The sequence below is a fragment of the Rhinatrema bivittatum genome, chromosome 15 (genome assembly GCF_901001135.1).
Source record: "Rhinatrema bivittatum chromosome 15, aRhiBiv1.1, whole genome shotgun sequence".
Taxonomy (NCBI): domain Eukaryota; kingdom Metazoa; phylum Chordata; class Amphibia; order Gymnophiona; family Rhinatrematidae; genus Rhinatrema; species Rhinatrema bivittatum.
In genome coordinates, this window is record NC_042629.1 from 38,203,418 (window position 1) to 38,226,168 (window position 22,751).

General features: G+C 44.9%; 1 protein-coding gene across 16 annotated transcripts in view; it reads right to left on the bottom strand.

Moving 5' to 3' along the window:
• ZBTB20 (zinc finger and BTB domain containing 20) overlaps positions 1-22,751 on the bottom strand; it is a 1,517,062-nt gene that overhangs the window by 139,169 nt on the left and 1,355,142 nt on the right. The gene's annotated exons all lie outside the window — the stretch shown is intronic.

Below are 22,751 nucleotides of genomic sequence, written 5' to 3' on the forward strand. Positions count from 1 at the left end.
TTACAGGAAAACTTGCTCCCCAGAAGACCTTAACAATCACCTTTCACCACTACTCCACCAACTGGACCTTACAGATCCCAACGCAGCGCTTCGATCATGGAATACAATCACCGAAACTATAGCTAACAAGCTATGCCCCCCTATTACAAAAAAACCACACCAGAATTCCTCCAAAAGACAGCCATGGTTCTCTTCAGAACTAAGAAAGCTCAAACTCCAACTAAGACAAAATGAGGCTAAATGGCGTAAAAACCCAGGAACCAACACCCTTTCAATCTACAAATCATCTCTGCAGCAATACAAATCAAGCACCTTAAGATCCAAGAGGGACTACTACGCCTCGAAGATACACAACCTTGTATTCGATGCCAAAGCCCTCTTCAGCTATGTAGCCAACCTCACACAATTAAACCAACCAGAGATTGCTCATGACCAAGCTCAATCGAAAGCGGAAGAATTAGCTCTATTCTTCAGCAACAAAATCAATACTCTTCTATCACAGCTCCCCACGAACCCCACTGTTCCACTAACCACTCCTCAACCCTCAATCAACTACACTCGGTTAGAAGAACTTGACACAACTTCATCCATTGAGATCCAAGGAATTCTTAGGAAAATGAAACCTTCCTCTCACCCTTCAGATCACATCCCAGCCAAACTACTACTATCAATTCCAGAATCTATCTCCAAAACCTTGGCAGATATCATAAATTGCTCCCTTACACAAGGATTCTACCCTGACAACCTCAAACTTGCCTCACTCAAACCCCTGCTCAAAAAACCAAATCTCGACCCAAACGATTCTAACAACTTTAGACCGATAGCCAACCTCCCATTCATAGCCAAGATAATGGAAAAATTGGTAAACTCACGACTCTCAAACTACATTGAAGATAATAACCTTCTATTCCCATCACAATACGGATTCCGTAAAACCTTAAGCACAGAAGCCCTCCTCATCTCTATGACTGACCACATCATCCTAGGCTTAGACAAAGGACAAGCCTTCCTTCTGATACTACTCGACCTTTCGTCTGCATTTGATACGGTTAATCACTCCCTTCTCATCAACCAACTAACAGCCATAGGTATCTCAGGCACTGCCCTATCATGGTTCAGAACCTTCCTCAGCAACAGAGGATATAAGGTTAAGATTCATAATAAAGAATCCTCTCTTCACCCCGCGTCAGTAGGAGTCCCTCAGGGCTCATCCCTGTCTCCTACCTTGTTCAACATTTATCTGTTACCCTTATGTAAACTTCTCACCGACCTCAATCTCAAACACTTCCTCTATGCAGACGATATCCAGGTCTTGATCCCCATCGAAGAGTCACTCGCAAAAACTCTGTCTCACTGGGAAACCTGCCTCCAAAATATCAAACAGCTTCTCACAAGTCTCAACCTGATACTAAATTCATCAAAAACGGAACTTCTACTCATCACACCAGAAAACAGCTCCCTCACACTCACCCATCCTACCGTACCAAATACTACACAAGTAAGAGACCTAGGAGTTCTAATTGACAATCACCTAAACCTGAAAGCCAACATCAACAAAACCACCAGAGACTGCTTTTATAAGCTCCAAGTGCTGAAAAGAATACGACCTCTCTTCCACACACATGACTTTAGAACGATTCTACAATCAATCATTTTCGCAAAGCTGGACTATTGTAACACCATCATGCTAGGTCTCCCCTCATCACACACCAAACCATTGCAAATGGTCCAAAATGCCTCCGCCCGTATACTCACTAACACCAGGAGAAGAGAACACATAACCCCTATCCTGATGGACCTTCATTGGCTGCCCATACACTTCAGAATAATCTACAAGGCCATTCTCACCATTTTCAAAAACATCCATCAATTAGCTCCAATCGATCTCCATATCCCCCTCCGATTACACCACTCTACAAGACCGACAAGAGATGCTTACAAAGGTTCACTTCAAGTACCTCCAGCCAAAACTACCAGACACATCACGCTTAGAGATCGGGCATTCTCCACAGCCGGTCCAACTTTATGGAACTCCATTCCCCTGGATCTTAGAATGGAACCCAGCATCTCAACATTCAAGAAAAAACTCAAGACGTGGCTGTTCACGCAGGCATTTCCTAACTCCAACATTATTTAATCTCCCATCAATCAACACGCTTCGCTAGTAATAACGTTAATAAATGTTATTTATTCAATGCTATCTATACTTATATATAATTATCTGATCTTCATTTTCCTTCTCACTCCAAGTTATTGATTTCCTTGTTATATGTAACTGCTTTTTCTGCACTATTGTTCAAATTGTAAAGTTTTATTATTATTGCACCCCTGTTTCTTGTGAACCAGCATGATGGGACTATCGTCCTGAATGTTGGTATATAAAAAAACTTAAATAAATAAATAAATAAAATATTACAAAGGCCACAAAAATCTGGATGTTAGAAAAATAAAGAAAAGTAAGAGCAAAAAGAAACCAATCTGATTCTCAAAAATGAAGTGTCTGAAAAAATAAAGGAAAAAAGAATAGCGCTCAAGAAGTACAAAGGATCCCAAACAGAGGAAGAATACTTAGTGAAAAGTGAAGGTGATGAAGAGAGAAATCAGTAAACCATAAGGTCAGGTGGAAGAAAGAGCAAGTTTGCTTACCGTAAACAGTGTTTTCCGTAGATAGCAGATGAATTAGCCATGCTGTCTGGGACGTCCTCCAGTCCTGTAGGTGGCGGAGCTCTCAAGGCAAAATTCTAAGTCTTGCTACAGTGTGTGCCTGCTTGGCACCTCCCCCTCCCCTGTGCAGAGTCTCCTCAGTCCGTGATTAAGCAAGTAGATCATGCAAGACTGTCCGAGGAGGCGGGAGGGGTCGACATGGCTAATTCATCTGCTATCTACGGAAAACACCGTTTACGGTAAGTAAACTTGCTCTTTTCACGTAAATAAGCAGCTGAATTAGCCATGCTGTCTGGGAGTCCCCAGCTAGCAACTTTAGCTGTTTTGGTATTGTTCTTGATATGGGTGCTCAAGTTGCTAAGGTAGAGTGCGGGCAGTCTCTTGTGGTTTTTGAGGTGCCCGCTTGTAAAATCTGTTTGCCCATGGATGCGTCTGACGAAGTCAGCTTGTCTAAACAGTAATGAGTGGTGAAAGTATGCAGTGAGGACCAAGTGGCCGCTTTGCAAATGTCCAGTATTGGAACCTCACGAAGGTGGGCAATAGAAGCTGCTACTGCTCTGACTTGGTGTGCTTTAGGGTTGGACGAAAGTTGTGCAGATCTCGTCTCGTAGCAGAAATGGATGCAATTGGTTATTCCGGTTGACAAAGTTCTTTTGGAGACTGGTACTCCCGGTGCGTTCAGATTAAATGATAGAAAGAGTTGCGAAGGCCTTGAAGGAGAGGCCCTGCTTTGTTTATAATATGCCAGCGCTCGCTTACAGTCTAACATGTGCAAACGTCGTTGAGCCTCATCCGTGTAAGGACGAGGGTGGAAGGTTGGTAGAGTAATGGATTGATTGAGATGAAATGATGAAACCACCTTTGGAAGGAAAGATGGGAGTGGGCGAAGAACCACTTGGTCGTGGTGGAATACTAGGTAAGGTGGGTAATGGACTAGCGCTTGTAGCTCGCTGACACGTCTCGTTGAGGTGAGTGCTGTGAGAAAGAGCACTTTCCATGCCAGGTATCTGGGGTGACAGGTGTCTATTGGTTTGAAAGGGGGAAGCATTAGTTGCTCCAAAACTAAATTTAAGTCCCATGGTACAGGTGGTTTACAGAACGGTGGGCGGAGTCTTAAAACGTCCTTCATAAATCTAGAGATGAGAGGATGAGTGGAAATTGGTGCATTATCGTGCAGTGCATGAAAGGCAGCTATGGCGCTGAGGTGGACTCTGAGGGAAGCTGTCACCAATCCTTTCTTATATAGTGTTTGGAGATACTTGAGCAGGGTGCCCGCTGGGCAAGTGAACGGGATGATGTTCGCAGCAGAGCACCATGAAGCATAGTTGAACCACTTTCTTTTATCATTTTTTCTGGTGAAAGGTTTTCTAGAGGAAAGTAGGATATCCTCTACTTGAGGCGAGAGGTTTAAGTCTTGGAACAGCAGCCGTTCAACCTCCACGCTGTTACGTATATCGATGCCGGAATGGAGTGGATGCAGAAGCGTTCCCCCGTCTTGCGTAAGTAGACGAGGGCTGTTCTCCAGTGGCATTGGAGTGTCTATTGAGAGTTGTATTAGATATGCGTACCATGGCTGTCTGGGCCTGCTGGAGCTATGAGAATGAGATTTGCTTTGTCCCTGATGCATTTTTGTACCGTACGTGATATCAGTGGTATGGGGGGAAAAACGTAAAGAAGTTCGTGCGACCAGTCCATGAGGAATGCATCTTATGTCTTCCGATGTGGGCTGGGATAAATGGAACAAAAATGCTGGACTTTCCGACTGTTCCGTGGCGAACAGGTCCACTTGTGGCCACCCACAGGTGCAGAAGATCTGTAATGCCACACTGTGTTGGAGTTCCCATTCGTGGGGATGGAAAATTCTGCTGAGTTTGTCCGCTCTGGTGTTGTCTATGCCTGGGAGGTATGTTGCTTGCAGAATGATGGAGTTGGCTATTGCCCATTCCCAAATTGATACCGCTTCCTGGTACAGTGTCTAGGAACCAGACCCGCATTCTTTGTTGATGTAGAACATCGCTACCTGGTTGTCTGTGCGAATCATTACTGTTTTTCCTTATAGCTGAGAAAGGAAGGCTTGAAGTGCATTCCAGATCGCCCGAAGTTCTAAAAGGTTTATTTGTTGCTTTCTCTCCCAGGCGTTCCAGAGCCCTTGAGTTTCCAGGCGGGTAAGATGCCTTTGGGGAGGCATCTGTCGTGAGTATTATCTGATGAACCTGAGGTCGTAGGGGAGCTCCTATAGTAAGGGCTGGTGAGTGCAGCCACCAACTCAAATCTTGTTTCATGCTATTTGTCACTGAAACTGGAGTGGAGAGATGGTTGGAGAATTGTTTCCATTGGGCTTTCAAGCCCCACTGTAATCGTCTCATGTGTAGTCGTGTTTGTGGGACTACGTATATCGATGCCGCCATATGTCCGAGTATGATTAGAATCTGATGGGCTTGTGCCCTTGATGAGTGAGAAAGATGTTGTGCAAGAGTTGTTAGTGTTATCGCTCTTGGCTGGGGAAGGAAAGCCTTGACTTTTATAGAGTCTATGATGGCTCATATGAATTGTAACACCTGTGTTGGGTGTAGATTTGATTTTTCATAGTTGACTAATAGTCCTAATGTCTCTAGACATTGGATTGTCTTTAGGAGATTGTTCTGTAGGATGGAGGGGCTGGGTGCTACTAGAAGCCAGTCATCCAGGTAAGGGAATATTTTAATACCCTGACGACGTAGATGGGCCACTGCTGCCGCTAGGCATTTTGTAAACACTCTGGGCGCCGATGAAAGGCCAAATGGAAGGACCTTGTATTGGAAGTGACAATTCATTGCCATGAAGCAAAGGTACCGCCAGGAGGCCTTGTGCATCGGTATGTGTGAATATGCGTCTTTGAGATCGATGGAACACATCCAGTCTCCGGGTTGAATGAAGGGTAGAATAGACTTGAGAGAAGTCATTTTAAATTTCTCTATTTTGAGATGTTTGTTGAGTGATCGGAGATCCAGGATTGGACGAAATCCTCCTGATTTCTTTGGAATGAGGAAGTATGGGGAATAGAAACCGGTGTGGGGATGTTACACCGGGAGTTCCTGTATACTTTGTTGCTGTAGGAGGTTGTTGATCTCTAGGCGTACATTTTGAGAATGCCTGTGTTGATCTCTTTTGGGTATTAAATGTGGTATTATGGGAGGGGTTTTGAAATTTAACGCATAACCCTGTTTTATAATGCTTAATACCCAGCTGTCGGTTGTTATGGATGTCCATGCAGATAAGAATTGAGTTAATCTGCCGCCGACTAAGGGAGGTAGCAGTGGCTTCTGATGGTCTAAAAACTCTTAGAGGTCACAGGCTATGCCTGATCCTGAGGGGTTTTTGTCTGCCTTGGAGTTCTCTGTCACTGACGAGATGTTTGGGTTTGCGACGAGGAAGGGCGCGGAGCATAATAAGTAGGCCTGGAAGGCGGATAAGGCCTGAACTGTCACGGTTGATATTGAAATCTTCTGTAAGAGGGATAATATCCCCTATAATATGGGAAGGGAGTTGGAGTGGTCAAAGATTGAACTGCCAGCTTTTGCTCTTTTAATTGCGATACTGCGTCTTTGAAATGATCTCCAAATAAATTGTCTGGGAGACAGGGGAGATTTGCTAGTTTGTCCTGTACGTCTTCCCTTATCGCACTCTCTCTTAGCCAAGCAAGTCTTCTTGTGGCAATAGCGATAGCTGTAGATTTTGATGAAGCTTCAAAGCCTTCATATACTGTGCATATAAGGTGGTGCAGTCCCTCCTCCATATTGTGGAATTCCTTTGGCAGCTGTGCATCCGGTGTTGATTCCTGTAGTTTTGGCTTTAATGATTGTAAGCATTCAAACAGGTATTGTGTGATCGGAAATCGATGTTGTATTCTGGCATTTAACTTGCCGGATTGAAATGTCCTTTTTATGATGTCATCCATAAGCTTGTTGTCACGACCTGGAGGTGTGTTAGAATGAAGTCGTGATTTGTGCGCCTTTTGCATCGCGGATTCCACCACCACTGATGCATGCGGTAGTTGTAGATGGGATTAGTAGGATGATTTTCACATCCTGTACTTCAATTCAGATTTTCTAGAGGTAGCTTGTCCTATAAGAGGTGTTTCCCAAGCTCTTTTCATGAGGGTGTCAAGTACCTCATGGGAAGGCAAAGCTATTGTCTCTGATGGTGTTTCGAAAACCTTTAGCAATCTGAGGACCTCTGCTCTGGGATCAGGCAATTTTCTGGTTTCTATTCCCAGGGTAATTCCTGCTTTTTCCAGGAATTTTGAATATGTTAAATCTTCCGGAGGTGAAATTGGCTCTGGCTGGTCTTCTGGCGGGTCGGATGGGTATTCCATAGAAGATCCAGGAAAGGAAGTTAGTGGCGAAACTGCCGGTGGTGGTGGAGAAGGGGAGATGGTTCAGTGCCCGGAATAGGGCTATCTGAAGGCAACTGGGGAGTCTCTGATGGTGGTTGACCAGTAGGCTGCTCCGGATCAACCAAAGAAGCTAGAAAATTTGCCAAAATCATGGAAATTTCAGTCATTGCCTGAGATGCTAGCACCTGTTGTGTGGATGTAGATGGTGGTGTTTGCCCAGGGCTCGGTACAGGGTGTCCAGCTGGACTGGGTCTATATTTTGATGACTTATGTGGTTTCTTTGGCAATGATCCCTCTGGTTCAGATTGAAGTGATGAGGAAGAGGGTCCTGGAGGAGAGGATTCTGGGTCATCATCCAAAACTAGGAGTGGGGAAGGTTCCCTTTTCCTTTTATGTCCTGAGATATGTTTTTTGGGTGGTTGAGAGGTCTTATGAGTCGATGGAGTCGAGTGCACATGTTTCTTGTGGTGCATTGGCTCTAAAACACGTCGATGCGTTGAGGAATGCTGGCCATCTTCAAGCCCGAAGCATGGCTTGACTTAGTTGTATCAGGTGCTTCGAGGCGCCGGTGCTTAGATGCGTTGGGGTTGTGTCGATACTCTGATGATGGTCGACGGCCGTCCATTGCTCCTACCATGTGACAGGGGCCGACCAATGGCACCGGTAGCCCCTGTGACATAGTGAAGGCAAAGACTATTGGCGCCATTTTGGAAACCGGCAGCTGACAACCCGAGTGCAGGAGATCGCTCCAGGACCCCCGCTGGACCACCAGGGACTTTTGGCAAGTCTTGGGGGGGTCAGGAGGGTGGGGGGTTTATTCGTTAGTAATATGTTGTACCCACGAATACAACGAATATGGCATATACATTGCGGATTGCCAATACGTTGCAAACGAATGCACATCCCTACTAAGATCTGTAACAGAGTGGACATGCCTGAAGGAGGGGAGAGAAAAGTGATTTAAGAAAGCCTGGTTGAAAACTTGGCAGTTGAGATTCAATGCCAAGAAGCGCGGTCATGCATTTCGGGTGTGGTAATCCAAAAGAACTGTATGTTATGGGAGGTGAACAGCTGAGGTGCACAGACTGAGAAAGAGACTTTTGGGTAATACTTTCTAATGATCTGAAGGTGGCAAAACAATGCGCAAGGCGATAGCTAAAGCCAGAAGAATGCTGGACTGCATAGAGCGAGAAATAACTAGCAGGAAAAACAAGGTGATAATGCCCTTGTACAGGTCCTTGGTGAGGCCTCACCTGGAGTACGGTGTTCGGTTGTGGAAACCGCATCTCAAAAAGGATAAGGACGGGACAGAGGCAGTCCAGAGAAGAGTGACCAAAATGGTGTGGGGTCTTTACTGGAAGACTTATGAGGAGAGGCTGAATAATCTAAATATGTATACCCTGGAAGACAGGAGGTGCAGGGGAGATATGATGCTAATCTTCAGATACCTGAAAAGTTTGAATGATGAACGATATTCGAATCTTTGCCATGGGAAAGGAATCTGTAGAACAAGGGGTCAGGAAACGAAATTCCAGAGGGCAAGACTCAGAATCAACATCAGGTAATAATTCTTCACAGAAAGGGTGGTGAATGCCTGGAATGCCTCTCTGGAAAAGATGGTGAGGATAAAAACAATAAACGAATTCAAAAGATCATGAGATAAACACTATGGATCCCTAAAGACTAGAGGCTGGAAATGAAGAAAAGGGTGCATGGGGGTAACCTGCACACAGCATCAGTTACTACCCTTAACAGAATGTATGGGGATTACTACTCTTAACCAATTAGCCTTGATGCTTGTGATGCAGCTGCAACATTGCTCTCTGCTTTGATGGCAGGGATCAAAAGGGGAATTGGATTCAGACGATAGCCAACAATGGGCCCCGACTTTTATGGTCTAGGGTACTGATATGCAGACATTAGGGAGAACGTACAGGACTGCTTCTATAGCCAAGTCCAAATGCAAAGCAAGTTCAAGTAGCATTGTCTGAATTTTCATGAAGGCTAATCACCCTGTAAACAGGTTGCTAGCAATAATTTTATAATGGGTTTGACAGTTGCTTGTTTGGATTGTAAATACTGCTACTCTTAACATAAGGCAGCAACAAGCTGCAGCTACTACTCTCAACAGAAACATGGAGGTAATCTGCACGAAGTGGCAGTTTCTACCATAAGAAACTTTCTGGGCAGACTGGATGGCCCATTTGTTTTTTTTCTGCCATCATTACTATGTTACAAAACATAACATTTGACTTATTGCCACACCTCTCAGCTTATTCTTATTGTAAGTATGACACCCTTCTAGAAAACTAATTTCAATCCTAATAATGTCATTCACCTCCACACACTATTACAGCATCACTATGGTAAATAGCAGAACCATCCCAAAAGTTATACTCATTTGTGATTTAAGAATTTGAGAGGCATGAGAATTTGTAGTTATTACTTTAACCATCCAAAGGTGTAGGCCAGAGAAAACCACAAATGGAAGTTCAACCTCCATGGGCTTGTTGAGTCTATCTACCAGGGATCAAAGAACCTAAAACTGTGGAGGCTGTTGGTGCTCAACTCTGAGGCTTCATTTCCCTCTTGGTTTCAGATTCAAGGCGCACAAAGACCTGCAATATTACACTGAGTGCTGTGCATTCAACACAAATGTGATGGAATAATGAAATAATGGCTTTTGGTATGAATCACAATAACCCAAATGTGCTAAGTAGGAGACCATTATCAAAGCTGAACCATACCCATAAATGGCAGTGATATTTTGCAAACTTAGCTATTTTTCTTACTACTTAGGAACTGTAAAATCAAAGCCCAATAATAATTTTTTAAGTACGGTGTGTTTTCATAATTAAGATTAGGAATTCAATATATAAGGTAGCATCAAATATAGATAACTTATTTTTTTGCTATCATAAATTAGGCTTTTAACAGGAGAATACCTACCAAGGGCTTACAGTTATATTTTGTTTTAGATACAAATGCATATGGGATAATTTTCTAACACTAAGCAAAAAAAAAAAGTCCACAAATACATGCACAAGTTAGACCAATTTTAAAAACGGTCTTGTGCACACTGAGTCCACTTTATTTATTTTTGTATACCGATATTTGATCTGGTATATCACATTGAAAATTAGCCCATCAAATTTACCCATACAAGTTACACCTGCTAAAACATCCACACACATTTTCTGTGAAAATTTACAAGCAGACTTTTTAAAATCCCAAAGTATGCAAGTAAGTCCAAACCCTTTGCAAACTCTACCCCCCAGGAATGCCGCCACTAGTCTGGATAAACTGACACATGAACATGATATATGCACATGAAATCCCTGATCCTCCTTCCTTCTCCCCCATCCCCAAGATTCTACCCCTCTCTCACACTGATACCTGGGATCTTCCACTCATAAATCCCACCAAAGAACAACATAATAGGTCTTATAACTATAGCCCCCAGTTTCCTGGGGCAATTCTGAAGTACATCATTTTGCAGATTAAATAATGTAACATGGCCCACCTTCAACACAGTGTTATCGAACCCATAATAAAAACATGGCACTGGTATTGCAAACTCATTAAAGTAGATTATTGCATATCCCATTTCCTTCCCCTTTTCGGCAATGCGGATTTTGGGCCGGGATCCTGTACTCGACTGTTTCGGGAATGGGCACAGAAGGGCATACATTTAAACATGTTCTCACCGATGAGTGTTCCATTTTGCCCTTTGATGAGCTGTGTAGCAACTATTGCATCTCATCCCGACACGAGTTCACATATTTGCAAATGCGCCATTATCTTAGCTCCTTGCATCTGACTGCCCTTCAAGGGGATCAGCAGGAAATCCAGTTGGATTTGTTTGATGAAGAGGATCTGGAACATTTTTCCATATCCTTTTGGTATAAATTCTTGAGGGGCCATAGTTGAGAGCCGGGTTATGAGCAAGTAGCGCAGCGCTGGAACCGGGAGTTGGGTACGGCTTTGACAGGGGAGTTCTTATTCTGTTGCCTTTCCAGGGCATGGAAGACTACTATCAATGTCCCCCTGCGGGAGACTCCTTTCAAATTTGTACTCCGTGCTTTTTGTTCCCAGCATCAGGCATTCAAATGAGGCTTAGTACCCTCAGCTCTCTGCATAAAGTGTAGGCAGGCACCTGGGACATTGGGACAGTTTCTGGGGTTGTCTCCGTATTCAAACGTATTGGAGGGCAGTGTGGGCATTCATGTTCGATGTAATGTAACACTACGTCTCCAGATAACACATATCTTCCCCAAAATAAAGACATCCAGCTTAATGCCTTTGAACCCATCACAATCACAGAGATACAAAATGTATTAAAAAGAATGAAACCGTCATCACACCCATTTGATCAAATCCCTACCAAAATGCTTCTTCTTATCCCGGACACAATAGCAAAAACCCTAGCAGATATTATAAACTGCTCCTTATCACATGGCATCTACCCAGATGACCTAAAAACTGCCTCAATCAAGCCACTGCTAAAAAAACCAAATCTAAATGCATGTGATCCCAACAACTTCCGCCCTATTTCCAACCTACCATTTATAGCTAAAATCATGGAAAAAACTGGTAAACACCCAACTATCCAACTACCTAGAGGACCACAGTATTCTGTCCCCAAACCAATATGGTTTTCGCAAAGCCGCAAGCACCGAAACGCTACTAATTTCACTCATGGACTACCTACTCTCTGGTATTGATAAAGGCCAAGCATATTTTCTAATCCTCCTTGACTTCTCAGCGGCCTTTGACACCGTCAACCACGCCCTTCTTCTAAAACAGCTGGCAAACATTGGTTTAACAGGTGCCACACTAAACTGGTTCAAAACATTTCTAGAAAACAGAGGATACAGAGTCAAAATTCATAATAAAGAATCCCAATACCACCCTTCTAATAGAGGAGTGCCGCAAGGATCATCACTTTCACCCACCCTTTTCAATGTCTACCTGCTACCACTCTGCCAACTACTAACAAAATTAAGCCTGAAACATTTCCTTTTTGCAGACGACGTACAGATTGTAATCCCTATAAAAGAATCAATCTCAAAAACAATGGAATACTGGGACAGTTGCCTATTAGAAATTAAACTTCTCCTTAACAGTCTAAACCTTGTACTCAATGCTTCGAAAACAGAATTCCTGCTCATATCACCGGAAAACAATAACACGCTCATATCACCGGAAAACAATAACACACTTCCTAAACCACCCACACTCCTTCAAACAGCCCACGTAAGAGACTTAGGAGCCATCCTAGACAATCGTCTCAACCTCAAAACATTCATTAACCAAACCACCAAAGATTGCTTCTACAAATTACATATCCTGAAAAGAATAAAACCGCTGTTTCACACTCAGGACTTCAGAACAATCTTGCAAGCAATAATCTTTTCCAAACTAGATTATTGCAACTCATTACTATTAGGCCTCCCAGCTTCTTACACCAAACCTTTACAAATGGTTCAGAACTCTGCAGCCAGAGTCCTTACAAATTCCAGGAAAATTGACCACATTTCACCTATTCTCAAAAACCTCCATTGGCTTCCGATCCACTATAGAATCATGTACAAAACCATTAACATCATATACAAAACTATCAAGCAACACACGCAACTTGACCTACAAATACCACTTAAAAAATTCACCTCCGCCAGGCCTATCAGGGAACACTACAAAGAGTCACTCCAAATTCCAAAGGCCAAACCTACCAACATAAATCCTTGAGTCTCAGAGCCTTCTCATCAGCAGGTCCAGCTCTCTGGAACTCGATCCCACCTGATTTGAGACAAGAGCCATGCTCTTTAACATTTAGGAAAAGACTAAAAACTTGGCTTTTCAAAAAAGCATTTCCAAGCCTTGAATAAAACCTCCTCTCACTAGCACTAACTCGTATGCAATAATGGAATGTAAACACGAATCAACCAACCTCAAACCCTCTCCCACTAATTCCTGCTGAATATTTATCATACTATTACCATTCACAACTGTCATATTTATTCATTTGATTACCTATGTACCGTTTCATAGTCTTATTTTTTCACTTGCTATTCTAATGTATCAATAGGCTGAAATGTAAATATTGTGCTGTTCAATTTCTCCCCTTCCATCCCAAGTTTATTTTCCTTGTTTTTTGTAACTTTCCCTCTCCCTTTTTCTGATTCACTGTATTTAAAGTTCAAGGTTCTTATTGAAAATATTGTTTTTTACGTTACGTTATGCTTTACACTCCTTGTTATTTGTAAACCGGGTTGATGTGATGCCTATCATGAAACTCGGTATAACAAAAACAATAAATAAATAAATAAATAAATAAATAAATAAATAAATAATAAATAATGAAAGTGCCACTAGTTTGGGATGTTAAACTGTTTCCCTTTGACAATTTATGCTCTCCCACTTTCCTTAATAGTTATACTAATTTATGGTGTCGGAAGGAACTTTTACTAGCCAAGAAATGTATATTGCAAAGGTGGACAGTTAATGATCCACCTACTATTGAACAGTTGAAGATTGTACTTTTTCATAATTGCCAATTGGAAAAATGTGTTGAGCAACTGGAGTTGCATAGCCATTGGCTTTTCTTAAAAATCTGGGCCTTACCATCTGCAATATTTGTCTTCCTGAGCAAGAAGTTTAATCTTAAATGATTTAACCACCTAAGTCCAGTAGAGTGAAGTCTGTTTTTTTTTTAATAGGTTGATTTTCATTTCTTTCTACCTCCTTTGAGTGCTTTGTTATTGGATGGGGGGGGGGGGGAGATTGAGTGGGGGGTTCCAGTCTGTTTGTATTGTCATAGTCATGTTGCCGGGGTGTTGCAGAGTCCCTACACTCTAGCTATTATGTTAAAAATTTTGAAATAAAAGATTAAACATAAATAATGTAACATTTTAATAAAAATAAACCAGCGAACCAACCTTGATTCTGTGTCTGCAATCTCTTTGTTTTCTTGCAATGTGACTTATACCAATACATTTTTTACAATATTCTAAAAACTAAAGGCTCAATTCTGATAAATTCAGGTACTTGAAATGCAGAGTGCTATTCAGCTGCCATACAGGCCAATACAGTAAAAGTCACAGGAGAGTGGGCGAGTGCCCGCTCTCCTGGCGCGCGTACAGGCCACTCTCCTGTGCGCGCGATTCAGTATTCAAATGAGGGCCCGCAGTAAAAAGAGGCGCTAGGGACACTAGCGCATCCCTAGCACATCTTTTTTGATAGGAGCGGCGGCTGTCAGAGAGTTTGACAGCCGACGCTCAATTTTGCCGGCGTCTGTTTTGGGACCTCCGACTTAATATCGCTTTTCTGTACACTTTCCCAGTGCCGGCAGAAATTAATGCCTACCTTTGGGTAGGCACTAATTTCTGAAAGTAAAATGTGCGGCTTGGCTGCACATTTTACTTACTGAATCGCACGGGAATAACTAATAGGGCCATCAACACACATTTGCATGTTGCGGGCGCTATTAGTTTCGGGGGGGGGGGGGGGGGGGACGGGGACGGACACGTTTGGCCGCTCATTTTCGACGCGCTATTACCCCTAACTGAATAAGGGGTAAAGCTAGCGAGTCGAAATCACGCGTCCAAACGCGGGTTAACAGTGTGCTCTGCTGGAGCATACTGTACTGTATCGGCCTGATAGTAAATAATAAAGAAATGGTCTGAAAGGTGTGCCACATTCTTTTTTTTATGGAACTATGATTTATGCTAACCTTAAGAGCTGCCTCCACTCTGGGCGACTGAACAGATTGTCAACCTCCCCTTATGAATCCATTTTGGACACATAACCCCTCCTGGTATCATGCACATATATAGAGGGGGCATGAGGGCAGCAATAGGAAAGGAAGTTGTATGGCAAGTACAAAAGGTAGTGGAAGACAACGGGGTTCTATGTTGAGTGTGGGGAGCATCTGATAATAGACAGGAAGGGTAGGAAAGCAAATGGAAGGAGAAGGCATGAGCAAGATACAATAAGGGTTGAAAAGAGCTGAAAACATGGCAGACCCAGTAAAGAGCATGCCTGAAGAACAAGAAGCAGCAAACAAGTCTTGAATTTAATGGAAGGCAAGAAAATTCAAAAGGCAGTCATTTAGGGAAAGGGAAGGGGGAAGAGATGTTTAGAGGCTGAGCAAAAGAGAGGAAGTTATAAAATTCATGAACTAGAAAATAGAAAAAAAAAACCCCAAAACAAACAAACAAAGCCCTCCTGTAGGAAAGGAGTTGCATGGCTGTACCAGCCAGCCTGGTCAGAGTTACCACCAAGTCACTTAAAAATCCCTGCATGGAACACAGGGGACAGGGAGTGGGAAGGAGAGATGGCAGAATGGAGGCCATGCCTGCTGCTCATTATCAGTTACAAGGGGGGCACCTACAATTAGCATATATGGGTGTAAGTAGCATGTTTGCACATATATGCTATTTTATAAACCTTCAGAGCATGCACGTATATGCAGGGTCATGCATACATGTGAAAAGGGGAAAAAAAGGGGGGGGGGGCAGTTTAAAAAGTTCTTTTATTATTATATATGTTACTCGACTATGTAAACCCTTTGACTACCATTAAGTGTAACAGCAGTATATAAATAATTTCAAATAAATAAATAAATAAGTTGATGTCTTTGTTCGCGGTATAAGCTCATACATTTCCAAACTTGTCCGTATGCTTTTGCACCTGCTGACTAACACATTTACAATCAGACTTGTCTTTTGCCTGTAGTTTTTGGATGAAAGGTCTAGTAGGGTCCAGGGTGACATACTGGATGGTATAGGTTAACTGTAAGGTCTGGGTGAACTGGTTTTTCCAAGTATGTGTGCAAGTGTCTTCAGAAGTGAAGTTTGTGCATACTTTATAAAATATCTGCCTCGGCATTTAATTCGGAGTTATTATGCATGTATCGTTACAATTATCACATTTATTCATATTTTTAGACATTTTATAATATATCTTGTTTCCATTTAAGATCACACATATATTTTTATAAAAAAGGAAGAGAAATTATGCATGGTCCTGCATTACAAATATACACATGTATTGAAATATGCGCCACACTTACATGCGTGCAAATAGTGTATCATATTTCAGTGGTATATAGCAAATATCTTGAAAGTTTTACCGTACTTTTCTTTAGAAAAGGTATGTTATGTTATTATTGATTGTTTGTTTTAATGATGTTACAACTTTGTAATTTGCCTAACATGATCTTTTTCAGTATAGGCGGAAGATAAAGCAAATGTTGCTTACCTGATGTAACAGGTGTTCTCACAGGACAGCAGGATGTTAGTCCTCACAAATGGGTGACATCGAGGATGGAGCCCACCACGGAAAACTTCTGTCAAAGTTTAAACAGAACTTTGACTGGCCCCTACTGGGCATGCCCAGCAAGGCACCGACCCTGCAGCCAGCAGGGGTCTCCCTTCAGTCTGATTTTCAAAGCTACAGGCAGTGCCTAAAAAGTAAAAACAAAACAAACCCCAACACCGCGGGGTGGCGGGCGGGTTTCGTGAGGACTAACATCCTGCTGTCCTGTGAGAACACCTGTTACATCAGGTAAGCAACATTTGCTTTCTCACAGGACAAGCAGGATGGTTGTCCTCACAAATGGGTGAGTACCGAGCTGAGGATGTCCTGACTTGCACCAAATGCACCCAATGACGTGCAACAGGCACAACAACTGGCACTGGGAAAGTGTACAGAAAAGCGATATTAAGTCGGAGGTCCCAAAACAGACGCCGGCAAAATTGAGCGTCGGCTGTCAAACTCTCTGACAGCCGCCGCTCCTATCAAAAAAGATGTGCTAGGGATGCGCTAGTGTCCCTAGCGCCTCTTTTTACTGCGGGCCCTCATTTGAATACTGAATCGCGCGCACAGGAGAGTGGCCTGTACGCGCGCCAGGAGAGCGGGCACTCGCCCACTCTCCTGTGACTTTTACTGTATTGGCCTGTATGGCAGCTGAATAGCACTCTGCATTTCAAGTACCTGAATTTATCAGAATTGAGCCTTTAGTTTTTAGAATATTGTAAAAAATGTATTGGTATAAGTCACATTGCAAGAAAACAAAGAGATTGCAGACACAGAATCAAGGTTGGTTCGCTGGTTTATTTTTATTAAAATGTTACATTATTTATGTTTAATCTTTTTATTTCAAAATTTTTAACATAATAGCTAGAGTGTAGGGAAGGTGGAAGGGTGGTGGAAGGGTGTTGGTACATCAAGTTGGAAAACATCCACCGGGAAGGTGGAAGGGTATTGGTACATCAAGTTGGAAAAAGGTTACGCAAGACAGATTGGCCGAAGATGGAGTCCTGTCTTCCAGCTTTGTCCGAACAATAGTGGGCTGCAAAGGTATGGAGAGAACTCCAGGTTGCAGCTTTGCAGATGTCAGGAAGCGGCACCGATCGAAGGTGTGCCACTGACGTCGCCATGGCCCTCACAGAGTGTGCTTTCACACGGTCTTGAAAAGGAATGCCAGCTTGCTGATAGCAAAAAGAAATGCAGTCCGCCAACCAGGAGGAAAGAGCCTGCTTACCCACAGGATGTCCTAACTTGTTAGGATGGAAAGAGACAAATAATTGAGTGCTCTTCCTGTGAGCAACTGTACGGTCTAGATAAAAAGCTAGAGCTCGTTTGCAGTCTAGGGTATGCAGAGTCTGTTCCCCGGAGTTGGAGTGGGGCCTGGGAAAAAAGATAGGTAGTATGATGGATTGATTAATATGAAACTCAGAAACTACCTTAGGTAAAAATTTAGGGTGAGTGCGGAGTACCGCCCGGTCCTGCAGGAGCTTAGTGTAAGGCGGATAGGTAACTAGGGCCTGCAATTCACTAACCCTGCGAGCTGAAGTGATAGCCAAAAGGAATAACACTTTCCATGTGAGATACTTTAATTCACAGGAGTGCAGAGGTTCAAAAGGAGGTTTCATTAGACGACCAAGAACCAGGTTAAGGTCCCAAGATGGGGCTGGAGGGTGTAAGGGTGGCTTCAGATGGAGCAAGCCTTTAAGAAAACGTGTTACCAGGGGTTGTACTGAAATAGGGACACCCTGTACACCTTTATGAAAGGCGGCTACCGCACTGACATGCATCCTCCTAATGGAAGAGGTCTTTAGACCGGATTCTGATAGGTGCCATAAATAGTCCAAGAACTTAGAGATTGGACAGGAAAGGGGATCAAGGGACTGAGAAGTGCACCATGAGGTGTACCTTTTCCATTTATATGAATAGGATCTTCTGGTAGAGGGCTTTCGTGAAGCTATCAGGACACGAGAAACCGAATCCGAAAGGTTAAAAGGCTGAAGGACTAACCTTTCAACATCCATGCCGTCAGGGACAAGGCTTGGAGGTTGGGATGGAGGAGGCATCCGTCGTTTTGAGTGAGCAGATGCGGATCCGTTCCCAGAGGGATGTGCCTGCGGATGGAGAGATCCTGGAGTATGGGAAACCACGCTTGGCGTGGCCAGTGGGGTGCTATCAGGATCATGGTTCCTCCGTCTTGGCGTAGCTTCACGAGAGTCCTTGACAGAAGAGGAAGTGGAGGGAATGCATAAAGCAGACCTGTCGTCCACTTGAGGGAGAAGGCATCTCTCGGCTGAAAGTGTTGGCTCCGAATGAGAGAGCAGTAATCGTCCACTTTGTGGTTCTGAGGGGACGCAAAGAGGTCTATGCAGGGAAAACCCCACTTGTGAAACAGAGAGGTCACTACCAGAGGATCGAGTGACCACTCGTGTGGCTTGAAGACACGGCTCAACTGGTCTGCCAATACATTGTCTACTCCCGGCAGGTAAGTGGCCCTGAGGTACATGGAGTGGGAGAGGGCTTCCGCCCAGATCTGCGCAGCTTCCTGACACAGAAGGAAGGAGCCTGTGCCTCCCTGCTTGTTTATGTACCACATGGCCACTTGGTTGTCCGTCTGGATTAAGATTATCTGATGGAATAGATGATCTTTGAAAGTTCGGAGTGCATAGCGGATTGCGCGAAGTTCCAGGAAATTTATCTGGTGTTCGGCTTCCTCTTTGGACCATAACCCTTGGGTTTGTAATTCGTCCACATGGGCTCCCCAACCGATGTGAGAAGCGTCGGTGGTTAGGATTACTTGCGGATCCGGTGGAAGAAAAGGTAAGCCCTGAAGGATGTTGACCTGAGTTGTCCACCAGGTTAAGGATAGGCGCAGGGCCTGTGTGACTGTGACTATGGAGGACAGAGGCTGAAAAGCTTGAATCCATTGGTGTCGTAGAGTCCATTGTGTTACTCTCATGGCTAGTCGGGTCATGGGAGTGACTTGAACCGAGGATGCCATGTGTCCTAGGAGAATGAGGAACTGGCGAGCCGTGGCAGTGTTTTGAGACTGGAGCTGGCGAGCCAGGGATATTAGGGTGTGGACCCTCTGAAGAGGAAGGTAAGCCTTTGCCTGCAAGGTGTCCAAGTCTGCTCCAATGAAGGATAAGGTTTGAGACGGGACTAAGCAAGATTTCTCGTAATTGACAAGAAACCCTAAGGAAAGGAGTGTTTGAATTGTCAATTTTAGGGAGGATTGAGCTATGTGTTGGGAGGAGGCCCTGATTAGCCAATCGTCCAGGTAGGGGTAGACGTGGACACCTTCCTTCCTTAGGAATGCTGCTACCACCACGAGACATTTGGTAAAGACTCGTGGGGCAGAAGCCAGACCGAAAGGTAGGACACGGTATTGATAATGGTCGTGGCCTACAAGAAACCGTAGATATTTGCGATGGGATTGTGTGATCGCAATGTGGGTATAAGCGTCCTTGAGGTCGAGAGAGCACAGCCAATCTCCCTTTTGCAACAGAGGGAGCAAGGCGCCCAGGGTTACCATCTTGAACTTTTCTTTTTGCAGATACTTATTGAGGGCCCGAAGGTCCAGAATTGGACGTAGCCCCCCTGATTTCTTTGGTATTAGGAAGTATCTGGAATAGAATCCTTTCCCTTGTTGACAGGGAGGGACGGGTTCCATAGCATTTGATTGTAGAAGAAGGGATACTTCTTGATGTAATTGAGTGAAATGGCTGGTTAGACTCCATGCCTGAAGGGGCGGGGAGTCTGGCGGAAGTGTTATGAAGTTGAGGTGGTAACCCTGTGCGATAATTGCTAGCACCCACTGATCTGAGGTGATCTGTTTCCAACGGTGTAAGAAGTGGAACAGTCGACCCCCCACAGGGATGTGTGGAAGAGGGAGATGGCATGTGCTCAATACAGGGAAGTCAAAGGCCCGCCGTAGGCCCAGGAGGTGGGGCTACAGTAGGTCTTTGCTTTCTCGGCTGACGAGGCTGAGGCCTGTTAGAGGACCGTGCAGGACGAGCCCTAGTTGACGGAGGGTAGTAGCGACGTGGTCGAAAGAATGACTTCTTAGAGTCCTTCTTTTGCGGTTGCTTGGAGGTCACCTCAGGTGGGACAGATGAGAGTTGTTTCAACGTCTCATGGTGGTCTTTTAACTCCGCCACAATCTGTTGAATTTGCTCTCCAAACAAATTGTCGCCTAAGCAGGGCAAATCAGCAAGACGATCTTGGACTTCTGGGCGAAGGTTGGATGACTTTAACCAAGCCCAACGTCTGGCTGAGATGGCTGTGGCTGAAACCTTCGTGGAAGCATCGAATATGTCATAGGCAGTCCTAATCTCGTGCTTCCCTGCCTCAAATCCCTTGTGAAGAAGGGCTTGAAGCTGTGGTTGGTATTGGTCCGGCAACGTGTCAGCATAGTCTTGCATCTGCTTAAAGATGGCTCTGTTGTATTGAGTCATGTAAAGTTGATATGAAGCTATGCGTGAAATCAACGTAGCTCCATGATACACTTTCCGTCCTACACTATCGAGGAACTTGTTGTCCCTGGTAGGTGGGGTAGAAGAGTGCGGCTTAAGACGCTTGGCCTTCTTCTGCGCGGACTCAACCACAACAGAGCGATGATCCAGTTGAGGCTTTTGGAAACCTGGTGCTGACTGGACAAGGTATGTGGAGTCAGCTTTCTTGTTAACTGGTGACACCGATGAAGGAGATTCCCAGTTTTTCTTGAGCAGATCAAAAAACACCTGGTGTATAGGGATGGAAGCGATGATTTTTGGAGCATCCAGAAATTGAAGTAGTTCCATCATCTGGTGTCTATCATCAGCTTCAGATTGTAGTTGAAAAGGTACAACTTCTGACATTTCTTTCACAAAATTAATGAAAGATAGATCCTCAGGAGGAGATCTTTTTCTACTCTCTGTAGGAGATGGTGGCGAAGGCAGATCTGTGTCAGAAGAGGTATCATCATCATCACCCCAGGTATCGTAGGGATCATGTGTGGCTTGTAGCCCTGATGGACCTGGCTGAGGCTCTGAAGGCATCGATGGAAACCGAGGTGGAATCGGTGCAGTAGGTGGAACCAGAAATGGCATCGATGGCTTCGGTGCTGCCGATGGAATCGGTGCCTGGCGCGGAATCGATGGAGCCGAAGGATAAATCGGTGGAGATATACCAGAAGGTACCGATGGAACTACCCCGGAAGGGGGAATTCGAAACGGTGTTTCTCCTGCCGATGAGAAACCAGTCGGAGACGGTGGTGTTGTCGATGGCACTGGAATCACCGATGGAAGGGCCGTCACGAGTGCCTCCATGCGGCTCAGTAGCGGTGCTAGCGCTTGTATCAACGGCTCGGTGGTCGGTTCCCTCCTCGGTGGCGAAGCCGGTGCCGGTGTCGGTGCCGGGGGGCGGCACTGGAACCGGTGCCGGAGACGGTGCCGATGGAGGTTGTAATTTCTTCATCGCTTTCTCGATGGCCTCCTGGACCAGCCGGTCCAGTTCTGCCCGGAGACCAGGGGTAACCATACCCGGCTCGACGGGAGAGGGAGGCTGAGGCAGGGCCGGAGGGACCACCGTAACCGGTGGGATCACGGCCCCCACACCCCGAGAGGGTGAGGGTTTCCTCGATGCCGGCGAACGAGACATGGAGGGCATCCGGTCTGTTCGCGGCTTCTTTGTCGGTGGCTCGGCTTGAGCAGAGGTCGATGGCTGAGGATCCTCGACAGGCCGAGACTTATGCCGTCGATGGCGGTGCTTTTCTTTCCGATCCCCTCGCCCATCCGGGGAAGGGACGGGAGTCGACGGCCGAGAAGCGATCGATGGCGGACGGTCACCGGAGGGTTGACGATGATGGTACAACTTCGACGGTGCCGGTTCCGATGACGTCGATGCTATCGATGGCGTTGGGGTTGGTGCATGGAAGAGGAGCCCCATCTTCTCCATCCTGGCTTTGCGACCCTTGGGTGTCATTAAGGCACATTTGGTGCAAGTCAGGACATCATGCCCACTACCCAAACACATTACACAAACCCTGTGGGGGTCTGTGATGGACATAGTCCGGGTACAATCCGGACAACGACGGAACCCCGTTGCCATGGCTGAAAGCCAAAATTTAGGCTGGGGATCGGTAAGTGCCCACAGGCCTCGAGGGCCAAAATCGACGGCAGTCGATGGAAGAAGGCAAAAAACTTACCGGGTTCCGTAAGATGACTAAAAAATTTGTCGAAGGGAGACCCCTGAGGGGCAAATTTTCTTAGGAAATTAATTTCCAAATTCCTGTCAGGAACGTGGTTAGAGAGCTCCTTTCACCGCGTGGCAACTGCTGCGCGGAAAAAAGAAGACTGAAGGGAGACCCCTGCTGGCTGCAGGGTCGGTGCCTTGCTGGGCATGCCCAGTAGGGGCCAGTCAA